Source organism: Nilaparvata lugens, chromosome 4 (assembly GCF_014356525.2).
Source record: "Nilaparvata lugens isolate BPH chromosome 4, ASM1435652v1, whole genome shotgun sequence".
Lineage (NCBI taxonomy): Eukaryota > Metazoa > Arthropoda > Insecta > Hemiptera > Delphacidae > Nilaparvata > Nilaparvata lugens.
In genome coordinates, this window is record NC_052507.1 from 32912816 (window position 1) to 32926358 (window position 13543).

The 13543-nt window shown below is 34.9% G+C and overlaps 1 protein-coding gene across 1 annotated transcript in view; it reads right to left on the reverse strand.

Moving 5' to 3' along the window:
- The window catches only part of LOC111050143, a 565154-nt gene that overhangs the window by 114089 nt on the left and 437522 nt on the right, over positions 1 to 13543 (reverse strand). The gene's annotated exons all lie outside the window — the stretch shown is intronic.

Consider the following 13543-nt stretch of genomic DNA (forward strand, 5'->3'; position numbering starts at 1 on the left):
GTCAATTCCAAGGAGATTTCCATTTGAAGCAGTAGGAAAAATATATTCTGTAAGATGTTTGTCTTCAATGAGTTCCAATTCACATTCCCTTTAGAAACACTCTACTATTATTTCTGCATTATCAATACATTCCTTTTGTGCTAAATAAAAGCATAAAAAAATAGTAGATGATCTGCATTAAAATCTTTATACTATGCCAATAATCATAATGTGATATATCTACGCTACAATATGTGATCAGGTTCATCTGATATTTTCATGATACAAGGCATAAGCTACAGCTTTCACAAAATACTTTATCCAGCGTCATCCTCTCAAACATTTAGGACTTTGATACAATTAAAAATGGATCTGTGCTTGGTGTCCTGTGACAGGTGACATTTCTAAGTACTAGGTCACCACGCAACAGAGATGACAAGTTTTATAGAGCAAACATTGACAAATAATGTCTACATAGGGTGATGTCACTTAGTCATGAATGGAGCCTGAAAGGGAATGGATGGATGGAAGCTGGATGGTGGAACGCGACCGGTGGCTAAATGTCATCACACGTTATCAACTCATTTTTAATTCAAAACCTGGTCAACCCATCTGTCCTTCTATTCCTCCCTCACCTATCACTCTGAATAAAACATTTTCCCACAAAAGCGTAACGATCCGTTCAAAATGTAAGCTATAGCAGAGCAACAAGAGCCTAGTAAAGTGCATGTGTGTGAACGGAAACACGTCCTGCACGCACGCACCCACGCACTCCAAATCTGTTAACTTGAAACAACATGGTAAACCGACATTTAGCCTGGCTCAACTCAACAACAAGCGCACCGTATTGCTTTCCATTATCAACGAGAGTTTCATTTCAAACTGATATTTTTGCTCATTTTTCCCGAACGTTGTTGTCAATGAATTGAACTTATTTCTACACCATTCCAAAATGGGTTTGAGCGCTCAGATATGAAATGCTCCCATGGATAAACGAAGACATCGATAAATGGAAGAATTGCAGTTCCGTATTGAAATAATAATGTGATATTAAAGTCTAGTAATAGTGTGAGAACAATTAATTGATGTGTATTGTCTGACAATATGACAACGCAGAGTGGCGTGACTCGCTCCCGCTCACTCTCTCTCTCTCTCTCATTGCAGTCGCTGTAACTTGGTGTTGGATGACACCTATTGTCTTAGGTGCAGGTGCAGCGATTCTGTACATGATAATTAGCATTTTAAAAATTGATTTTTAATTGAGAATAGTAGTCAGACGTAGTTGAGCAGTGCTTGTGAACGGTGCTATGGTTTCCTTTACTCTGATCATGCATTTGGGTGAGTGTTAACAAACTATGAAAATTCATTAGACCAATTGTCCAGTTCATTATTCAAAATCTAGGAAAAGCTTTTTACCAGCTATCACCCAGGATTACCAAAATTTATTCCAAAAAGTTATTACGTTCAAATTCCATTGTATACGGAGAAAGAGAGAGCGAGAGAGATGGCAAAATTTTTTTGTATGATTCATGTGTAACTTAAGGAAGGGAATATGTTTTGTTTTATTGAATGTGTTCTGTATTATGGGAAATGTGAATTGCTTTATTAATTGAGATTTTACTGTAACTTATTGACTGCACAGTAATGCGATATTGTGCTATTGATTAGATTGTTTAGATTTGTGCCTTTTATTGTCATTATGAGTTTAACTTACTCCCAGTTTTGCTAACTATAATGAGCAGATTATTGGAATTTCCTTGCGTTATGTATTTGATATTCATGAGTGGTAGTGGACTCAAATCAATTCAAGTGGATAGCATAACCTATAATTTTTATTCATTCATAACTCTACCTTCATTGTATTATCATTTATCTCATCACCATCACCTAGGCTTGAAATACTTCTAGGAAGTCACCTTTGTAAAATAATAAAGAGAATTATAAAAGAATAAAGATGAGAAAGAGGAGTCCTGGGACAGAAAACTTGGTCATGTTGGTTGTTGATGTTTTGCTTCAATCTTTGGAAACTTTTGCTTATAAGTAGTGCTCACAATAGACACATACTAAGTAATTTGAGAATAATGGAATTCAATTTTTTTTTAAGAATTTAGTTTGATTTGTAATGGAATTCAGTTTGATTTTTCATGAAATTTAGTTTGATTTTTTAATGGAATTTAGTTTGATCTTTTATGAAATTTAGTTTGATTTTTTTTATAAAATTCAGTTTGATCTTCAATGAAATTTAGTTCAATTTTTAATGGAGTTTACATTTGAAATATATGTTTATTAGTTGAAACTTGCTTGTAACTTGTCAGAAATCGTGGGGATTAGTGTCAAATGATATTCTTATAGATATAATGGGTAATAAATTTATCTTCTTAGTTATTAGGTTTATTCCATTGTAAGAGTAGCCTTGAGGAGTTCTGCGCTGGTTACATCTAGTTAATTCAAAGTTTATATAAAAACTCCAATTCCCAAATAAAATATGTCAATAATCATTAACTATTGTGACATTTTAAATTCATTGAAAACTATGAAATGGAATAAATTGATGAAATAGGAGGTATCGTTATTGTTAAAGTTAGAAATAGCATCAAATGTACTGTTACCTGCTAAGCGATAAAGCTCACTTATCAACAGCTGAGACTGAGATAAGAGCACCGTTCTATGTAGCATATTTTGAAGGAATTATTCATTGAAAATAATTGTAATTCATTGCGAATAATTTATAAATTCTATGAAGTCAACCATCAAATTTAGAGGTTAGAACTCTGTTTACATTATTGAAAAGCTGTTGTGAATGCAGTCAAAAATTAGCTAAATGATTCTTTTTACTACTGACTTTACGTTTGAGATAAAATGAAAATATAATTACTTCTAAAACTAAGAACTATTGTAAAAAGGATAAGAATTTCAAAAATAAAAATATTTATTATTGTTGAAATTATTTATTAATGGAAATATATAACATGTCTTAAATGTAATAAAAGCGAGCAAGGTCATGATACCAGCATTGTCATTGATAAGAGCAGCAATATTTTTTTTTGATATTCATGATTATAATAAGAATTTTTTATGTGAAACAGTAATTATATGACTATTGTTAAGTTAACAGAATTAATAATTGATGTATGAATCTCTGTGGCCAGTCTAAGCAAATCATATGTCAGAGAAATAACACCAAAAAGGGATGACATTCAAACATTGTGATCCGATTTGTTATCAGTGACTAAACTAGTCTTATCAGATGCGTCAACGTAACACATGTGCGTTGTATAAGGGGAAAGATAAAGAAGGTTTATTTATCCATAAAGGCAGATAATTTAAGTTTATTCATTGCAAACAATAACTATTTTCTTACTCGTCTGTGACATAATGTCTATGTCATACTAATTCTGCAAATAGCAGAATTTCTATGCAAATTAAGTAAAACAGAACCATCCAGCCAAAAGCAAGACACACTTCTTTTTTGATTCCTTCACAGTAAAGACCCTTATTTAAAAGTTACCATTAATGTTAGTGAGATTATTGTTTCTTGTTAAATCTTATGTATTTTAATTGTAAGCCAATACTTGAGGAAATATTATTTATTACATTTTTAAATTATTTTTCAATTGATTGCTTTTTGGAAATTTAAATTTAACTACTCATTATTTGATTAGTGAAGGAAATAATTAATTTCAAAATTCCCCACGTGCTGAAGACCAAAGCTTGGACGAGCCACCAATTATATAAATTAATTTGAAGAAACCACAACGCCAGGAAGGAAACCTGAGTTATATTTTTATTTATGGGGCCCCACCATTCGCTTCGGAAAAGTGCAGAAATTATTTCAATTTTCTTCGTTAAATAAATGGCCATGTTGACAAGCGCTTTAGAGTTACAATATTAATGAGAATCAGACTGAATTAGAAATATAATTTCTTGTGGATGATTAACTATCCTCCTCTGCCTGAACCACGCGACCTTGATTGAGTCTCAAATATTATAATCTATTTTATTGAATTATTTTAGAAATTTAATTTCCTTTATGAGAATTTTTTAAGTCTGTAAAAACGTGCATGATAGCACAGCATCATAGGACAAGCTCAATTAATTCTGTCGACATTAAATTATTTGAAACCTGTTTATCAAATTCTGAAACTGCACTGTTTGTCAATTATTATTATTATAATTCATTATATTTCGAGTTTAATAATTTGTTTCCTGAGTTTGATTATTTCTTTAGCCCTTCAATTTTTGTGTCTGTCACATCCGTACTTGTTAGGAGCCAATCAAGGACGATTGGAATGATTGATCCAAATCTGGATAAAGGAACAGATTCAAGTGGAAATATTGAGTCGGGTCAGATCGAGATTGCGTAATATTCTCTGTCCTTACCTGCTCATGTATCAGCTTTTATCTGTGCCCAACTTCAACTTAGGAGCAAATCTCCTACTACAGAGCAGATGCAGCTGGGGGTAATAATTCCATACAGTAGAGCAGGGGTCTCCAACCTTTTTTATCCAAGGGCCACATTGTTAATTCGGGAGGCTTAGAGGCCAACAACAAGGATGTACGTGGAATTTGACTTGTGGGGACACACACGACGGGGGATTTGAGGGGTGTAAAATTATTGACCAAGCGAAGTGAGGTCTAAGATTCAAGTCGACGGTTTTGCATTCCTCTTTATGTTTATATTTATGTTTAAATTTTCCGCATTAACAGCGAAACACAGCAATAGATTTTCATGAAATTTGACAGGTATGTTCCTTTTTGAATTTCGCGTCGACGTATGTATAAAGTTTTTTGAGATTTTGTAGTTTAAGGATAATATAAAAGGAAAAGGAGTCTCCTTCCAATGCCAATATTACCTTAGAAATCAGACTATAGAATTATTGATTATAAATCAGTTGTGGAGTGGATTATTAATTGCATGCAATGACGCATACAATTAATATCTCAATGTAACTTGATGAAAAATCAGCTGCCGTGTGGACTATTAATTGCATTCAATGAGGCATGCAATTGTTAGTCGAAATAGCATAGTATTTTCTCCCGACTTTCCTTTGCTTTCAATTCGGTAAGCTTTTAATGATAGTAGCATAGTTGCTCACAACAAATTATTAGCATTGTCGGTACACCAACCCAAAAAGTCCACAGTGTTGTTTACACACCAATATCCCGCCGATACGACAGGACAGGACATAATTTACTCTGACTGACAGTATTAGAGGAGGCTGTGGTTTATAACTGAGCTAGGTCTACTGTTCACAGAACTACTAGTTATATTTCCATTAGAATAATATGAGGAGTTTTAAGTATGTTTAAGTAGGAAGAAACAAACCAAGTCAGTTAATTTTAATACAAAGGCCAATTTATTGAGTTTAAAAAGCTCATAAGAAAACTTGATAATGCATGAATTTACATAAAGTTACCATGCTGAAAGAGAATACTCATTTTTAGTGAGAAATTGTGTTCCACTTGAAATGTCCGCCCTTTAGGATCAAACTTTGTGGTTCCGATCATTAGAATTGATTTCAAATGTTCATCTGACAAGGAAGTATTTGGATTCAACAAACTTCATTTTTGAAAATGTCTGCTCACACTTGTAGGTAGATCCAAAAAGAGGAAACATAGCTCGAGCATGATTTTCTATATTTCTAAAGTATTTTTCTGGGAGAGAACTGTGAAATGAAAGTAGGTTACCTTGTTTGTAGCGTTCAAACAGGTACATGTACAGTCCGTGCAGACCTTTTGCTAATATCTCGAAATGGTTGATCGCTGCTTGTTTACAGCTAATTTTACACTTATTAAGAAATGGAGTGGCTAGTAAGAGAAGAGTACTGAACTCACAGTTGTTGTCAAAAATGTGTAAAAATATATATTTAAAAAAATCTGTTGCAATAACTCTCGGCGGGCCGGACAAAATTTGTCCGTGGGCCGGATATGGCCCGCGGGCCGTAGGTTGGAGAGCCCTGCAGTAGAGCATAAAATTCGAAAAGATTCTGATCTCGAAATATTTTCTGAACAACATTTGGTCTATTGAACCTATCCTAGTCCTTCAGAATTTATTAGAGACACAGTCCCGCAAATTATATGCATCGAGGTTTTTGCTCGACCTGTCTGGTTTTATATACCATTTTCAACACAGGTAATAGTTTAAAATCACCGAACCCAGTGTCTAGCGATCGCTACACTGCAACCTACAATTCTTAAAAATATTGTTCTCATACAATCAGTCATTGGACGAATCAAGGGTGTGCGAGAGTTTATGCCTCCTGCGATTTGGACAATTGTATTAAATCTTGTACACACTCACTCAGTCTGGTGTTTTTATAGTGTTCGTTTCCACACTTAAAAATTTCAAGTTATAACACTGAGGACTCAGTATAAGATTTTTCATACGTGTGACGTCTCAATCCCCCCCTCCCCCCAAGGAGCGTTACACTATTTTCATAGTAGATGAGGAGATAAAAATTCTCCAAAAAGAATTCCTGAATATTATTCGGCATCTGTTTGACAAGTATGATAAGATTAAGATGTTTTCCACCTTGAGACAATAACTATCAACTCTGGCTATGCCCAAGAGTTTTCGATTGTATTACTTTTGAATTATTTTCTTGGATCTTGTATCTAATGTATTCGAATCAAATCAAATAGCTTTTTATTTACAAAAACATAATACAAATTTATAAAATTCATTCAAACAATTTGTATTGTATGCTTGGATTAAACAATAAAATTCTTAATCTATCTATCTAGTAGAGGAAGAGATGGAGGATAGTGATGTAACTGCCCAGATGGGGGTACAAGAGAGATCTCTAAATACTTAAGGGCGAGTCATGGTACTTTATATACAACAAAAGTTTTCTTTCTATCTAACTTGTAAATTTATTTTATAATTCAAAGTACTAGAATCTCAACAACAAGTAATCTGTAAAAATTGATTGCACATTTCAGTCAAGAAAACGGTCTTCAAGATTTTTCTGTTAGTCTGGAATTCTAACTGTTTACTATCATCGTAAACAAAAACTGATAAAATCTCCATATTGACCGAGTCTCCAGTACAGTATTATGAATGTGCAATAGTAAAAATGAGATATGATCGTATGGTGGGAAAGGCAAAATAGAAAGAGAAATAGGAGAGAGAGAAGTAGGATTGAACATACCCCCCACCGAAATCAATCTTGATTTCAAATATATTATATTATACACAAAAAAGGTTGAAGTAAAAGTTATAAATTTGTAAAACAGAAAAATGAATAAAAAATTAAAAAGCTTATTGCACAAGTATGAAATTCTATACATTAAGAGGACATACCTTCACTACAGGTCGAAGGTAAGTCCCAGTTGTTCTAAGTGTAACAACTCTTACTACACCATCATCTCCAGGATGAGTAGGAAGTATACGCCTCAATCACCACTTGCGAGGAGGGGTTGGCTCAACTAAATAAACAAGATCGTCTATCTTTACATTAGGGGTGTCTGTGAATCACTTGTTTCGTTGTTGTGATGTGTGAAGGTATTCACGTGACCAACGATTCCAAAAATGCTGGGATATTTTAGATATGTGCTGCCAGCGGTCAAGGTAATTTTATCTGGTGATTTACTAAAGTCTTATCCAGGAGGAGCTATGAGAGGTGCTCCAATAATAAAATTTCCTGGTGTAAGGACATCCAATTCGGTGGGGTCAGCTGAAAGGGGACACAGTGGTCTAGATTTTAGAACAGCCTCAATTTTAGTCAAAAGAGTGAGCAGTTCTTCATAGGTCAAGGAGCGGTCATTTATTACTCTATAGAGATGATGCTTTACTGAACGAATACCACGTTCCCAAAGTCCTCCTGTGTGAGGAGCTGATGGAGCATTGAAATGCCACTTGATTCCTCTCATTGCTAATTCAGCTTCAATAGAATCTGAAGAAGAATCTAAGAGATCATAAAGCTCATTCAGGCGTTTACTGGCGCCCACAAAATTGGTTCCACAATCGGTGTGTACAGTATGACACATTCCACGACGTGATACAAAACGATCGAATGCAGCTAGGAAAGCGTCAGCTGATAAGTTGGACACGAGCTGAATATGAACGGCTTTCGTAGAAAAACAAACAAATAGAGCAATATAATTATGCTTTTGGAACTTTTGCGTTACAACGCTTACTCTCTTTTATGGAAAATGGACCAAAATCAATTCCTACGGTTATGAATGGACAGCCTTGTATAACCCTGGATTCTCCCATAATAGGGTAATTGGGCTTTGCACTCAATTTGAAACAAGTGATACATTTCGACAATCGTGAACGAATAGCATTCCTTACTGACACAATCCAGAATTCTCGAGCAATTAGAGATTGTAAGGCACGTAGACCAACGTGTAAATATTTCAAGTGATAAAAATCAATTAGAATATTAGTGAAATGGCAGGATTTCGGTTATAAAGCAGGATGCATAGACAACTTAGGAAGATGAACATGCTTCAATCTTCCCCCCACCCTGAGAACACCCGTCTCATCTAGGAAAGGAACCAGCTTTTGTAGAGAAGGGTTACAATTTTCTCCACGCCTTATAAGATTTATTTCACCTAAGAAATGTTTTTGCTGGTTGACTTTGATGAGGAAAGTCAATGCTTGCTTCAATTCAGAACATGAGAGTGGTCCAGAGAGTCGTTCTTCTTCAACTGCTCTCAAATTGAACTCAAATCTCAAACACCAAGCATGAACTCGTTGTAATCTAGAAGAAGATGAAAATCTTTCAATCACATCCCATAAATTCGAAGTAGTTAGAAGAGAGCAAACAGCTGTTGTATTCTGCTTCATCTCAGGTAAGTCTGAGATAGAGTGACAGTGAGAGTCAAGCGGCCAGTCATCCAGTGGTTTTAACAACCAGTCGGGTCCATGCCACCAGAGAGTGTGATTCAATAACTCAACAACAAACCTTGCGAAGCACAGTCAGCTGAATTTGATGACGAAGCAACATGATACCAACAAGAGGGAGGAATAGTATCCTGAATTTTCGTAACTCTCGTAGCTACAAACGTTTTCAGCAAATGTGGTGAAGTACACAACCAACCAAGAACATTATTTGAGTCAGAAAATGCGTATATTTGAGAAATGGGAATGACATTTTTGAAAACATTCCTCAAATACTCGAGAAGACGACTCAATAAGAGAGCACCACATAATTCCAAACGAGGAGTCGATATCGTTTTCAAGGGGGCTACTTTAGACTTGGCTAGAACAATACTTGAGGTAATTTCACGATCATGGGTAACCAGATAAACAACTTCTGACAGTCCCTTTTCTGAAGCATCAGAATACCCGACCAAAAATGCCTTATCAAAGTCAGCTTGTGAAATCCATCTGTGTATATGAAGTTGTTCAATCAACGGTAATTGTTCACAATAATCATTCCATTCTTTCGAGATATATAAGGGTACATTATTATCCCAATCAATACCTAAACGCCACAGATGTTGAATTAAGCATTTTACACGAAAAATAAGTGGTGATAGCCAGCCCATAGGATCGTACAAACGAGCAACGTGAGAAAGAACTATGCGTTTTGTACAATGAGACTCAGAGTGTGTAACCTTATAGGAGAAGGAATCGAGTGACGAATTCCATTTAAGTCCCAAAACTTTAATTACCCTATTATCGTCATCGTCAATACATAGTGGAGTTACGATAGGCTCAGTTGGAAGATCAGCTAATAATTCAGGAATATTGCTACTCCATTTTCTCAACTCAAAACCGCCTTCAGAGAGTAGTGGTCGAGTTATCACAAACGATATTTATATCGATGATATTTTGACTGGGTCTAATTCCAAAGAGAGTCTTCATGATTTGAAAAACTCTATTGCAAGGGTCTCGTTGAAGAAGAGTAGAGACAGCACGGGTCTCGAGCTAGCTCACGGAGCCGGCATTGCGTATAGCCGTACCGTACAGTACAACGTCTGATCGTGCACTGAGTCGTACAATAGCGAAATACAATTGTGCCATTGTTTTTCACCCTTATCGCAAATTGCGTAATGCCAGGAACGGGTTGGAAAGGCGAAATAGAAAGAGAAATAAGAGAGAGAGAGAAGTAGGATTAAACAGGCTATATTGTCAATAAGAAAGATACGGGAGAGAATCCAATTAAGGAAATCATCCAAGCGTCATAGAAAATGGATAAGTGTAACATTTGTGGTACCAGTTACAGTTAATAGCTATAGATTTGCATAATATATGGATTATAGTTTCAGAAAATACCAAAATATGTCAAAGCAGCCATCCTATTTTCTCATGCAGCTTTGTTCTCATGCATAAGAACATACATCCAATATTTTCTAGTAATATCATATTCTAATAACAAACTGACTACTAATATTATTAGTTTGTATTCACTCATGGAATAGTCCCCTGTTTGGAAGGATACAGATACCTCCCTCTCAGTATCATTTTTTGACTGAATTCTATCTTAATGCTAGGTAGTTGTATGAATACACGAATAATAATTAAATCAATAATTATTGATTCAAAATAATTGTGAGTATAAGAGCTTTGAAATTCGAATATATGAATTCAAATTGACACTAGCAGAATAGCTTTGCTGAGAGAGCGGGAATATGGACAGGAAAACGTTAGTCACGTTATTGTTGAAAGGGTGGAAAAGGTTCTAATGCAAGAGGTGATGGAAAGCATTATAGGTCACCGGGTGACTGAACGTGAATTCCCTTTTTCTATTCCTCGCATTTTCCTTTCTCTGGTGCTACTTTTGGTGAATTTCCATCATACAGCTTCTGCAATGGTCTGAACTTTTGCCTTGTCTTTCCACTCTGTGAATGCTTCAACATGTTGACAGATAAAACATAGGAGTCCAAGTCATCCTATCATTTTGAATATATAATATCTTTCACATTCTATTCTGATGGATATATATAACAATTCTGAAAAAATCATGAAAAAGTGAATCTCTGGCATTTCAGCTTTCAGCTATCGAAGTGATTGAATTAGTGAGAAATGAAGTTGGTCATTATATCATTAAACAATCATTACATATTAAACAATAAGTAGGCTTTTGGAGTGATTATGATTCTGGTTTGAATTGTTCTTCGATTTCTCAACTAGTAGATTTAAATTCCGCTGTGAAATCCGATGGTTTCTAATGATACGTGTTTTACAGAGGGAGAAAACTCCTGCTGGATAAACTGTTTCATCAACTTGTAGTCATTAAGAGAAAGCAACATGAAAAAAAAACATGAATATTTCAATCAGTTCGATACTTCCAATAAATTAAAATTATAATAAAATTGGAAGTCAATCTGTAGTAATGATATTATTTTTTTCTCCAATATTTCCATCAGATAATCCCTTCCAAGAATAGAAAACGTCGAACACCTATTTCAATAGTACGGTTCACAGCGACTCACGGCTGGAAGAACCCAAGTGATCAGTGTTCCGACTCAATAAACAGCAAAGTATCTGCTCATAGGAGCACATATCGTAACGCCTTCGGTGAGCAGGAGGAACACTCCCTTACAGCCGATAAATAGGGCAGAGGTGAATCTATTTATTTCTTCATTTATATGTGCAGTTTGTCCATTCAGTGAAGGGGAAGCACAAGCCTTTGATTGTTAATCGGCTGCACCGAAGCCTTCGCAGCTCCGAGTTAAGCTTGCAGCATCAGTTAAGCTTCTTAACACACAGATTTGTCGTCTGCTTTGCCTTTATAAAAGAGCGGCTTGACCTGATCTCTTTGATAGAGATTATCATGGTATTTAGTTGGAAAGCGGGGAATTTGAGAGATTATTCAAGAAAAACATATTCAGCAGGATTCTATGTACAACTCTTAGAAAAGTATGGAAATCTAGAATCAAATATTTCAAAATTTTACAATTGAAAAACCTTTTAAGCACGTTAATTGCATTTCCTGAATGCAACAGCTTTCCCGTTTAACTTCCGGAATCCGAGTCTTCAAGGCGACGTTTTAGCATAACTTGTGCAAATCTTCAATACATTCCCCATAGAATAACTGAAAGAAAATTTATATGAATCGCATATTCCATTAATTGTACAATCGCACGAGTCTGTGTTGAACAACGCTGATCCATGTCGACGCCAACGCATGTAGTCTTGTCTACCTTCTACGTTCATTATGTCAGATTAAAATTCTGAGCCTCAAAGGAAAATGAACAAACCTGGCTATTTGCGAGATACGAGAGCACAGCACAGCGTTCTCCATAAACAACAGCCGCGTTCTAATTAGAATATTTGCACGCGAAGAGAGTGACACAAGTGGATTATTTGCTAAAATGAAATGCTCACAGAGAATGGTGCAGGAGTGTTGGTTTCATCGGGGAGGCTTGTGAATTGGATAATATTTCAGAGACGATAAAGCAAAAAGGCGAATTATTATAACATTTAAAACAAATTGAGGCTATATTATATTGGAATAGTTATTGTAGAAACTCGTCATTGTTGAATGAATTTAATTTGTTTCAATGGAAATCATTTCCAATCCAAAGTATTTAACTAAACAATAATATAGGGTTTAAAAATAAATCGAACTGTACAAAAAATACATTCTATCCCATTCTATTCCTTTGGTCTGATATCAGTAAAGTGCATGATACAAAACAATTAATGTACTGTGTATTATTATGCACATTATAAAGCAACTTCCAATGCATTGACGTCACTAAGCATTGAACTTCTGGTTTGATGTAAGCAATTGACTATTTCTAGTCTCAAGTCTCACATAACGTTTTCCATTAGATGTCCTCCATTCATGAAGGGAAATTAGAAAGTCATTGATCAATACAATTGAACTGAAAAAATAGACTTTCTGATGTAAAATACAATTCAAATATGCTGAAATCGGATGTTCCAGATAGAGTATAAACTAACGCTTGCTACAGTTAAGAATTATTTTCATTGTGTAGATCCTGGTATCTAAGTGTTAACAAAGTATCAGTTTCTGGACAAGGTACAGTACATGATTACAGTACTGTAGGTACTCATATACAAAATGAGAAATAAACGAGTATTTCATATAACAAAAGATTCTATTCTCTCTATCCTTTTTTGAAATTTTATTATTATTCAATATTAATTTATCAAAATACATTTGTTTATAGAAAATTCTTATTTGAAGAAAAATAAGAAAGATAGTAACTAACGTTTTGTGGTTTGAAGTTGCTCAATGCGAAGATCTATTCGGGGCCAAATCCTCCAACCTCCCAGGTAATAATCAGTTTTGGTTCCAGGGTATATTCTATCTGGTATCTACATTATTATTACATGATTATTGTAAATGATTATCAATAGAAAAAGTAAGTATGCACTCCCCTATGCAACCATTTTCTAACTCCGAGATCATTACAGTAGTCCAAGAGTTTCAGCATTACATAGCATTATACTGGAAGTGCGTCGAATATATTTTTCTATAGATGGTTTAGACACGAGAAGGAGCTTTATATTGCAGTGGCCTTATGAGAATTGAGTTCTTTCTAGTTGAAGTTCTTCGCTCAAGTCTTATCCTAGTCTTTTATCATTATAGATTTTATCAATTCTTATCCACTGTGCTCAATCAGTGCTACCTGAACA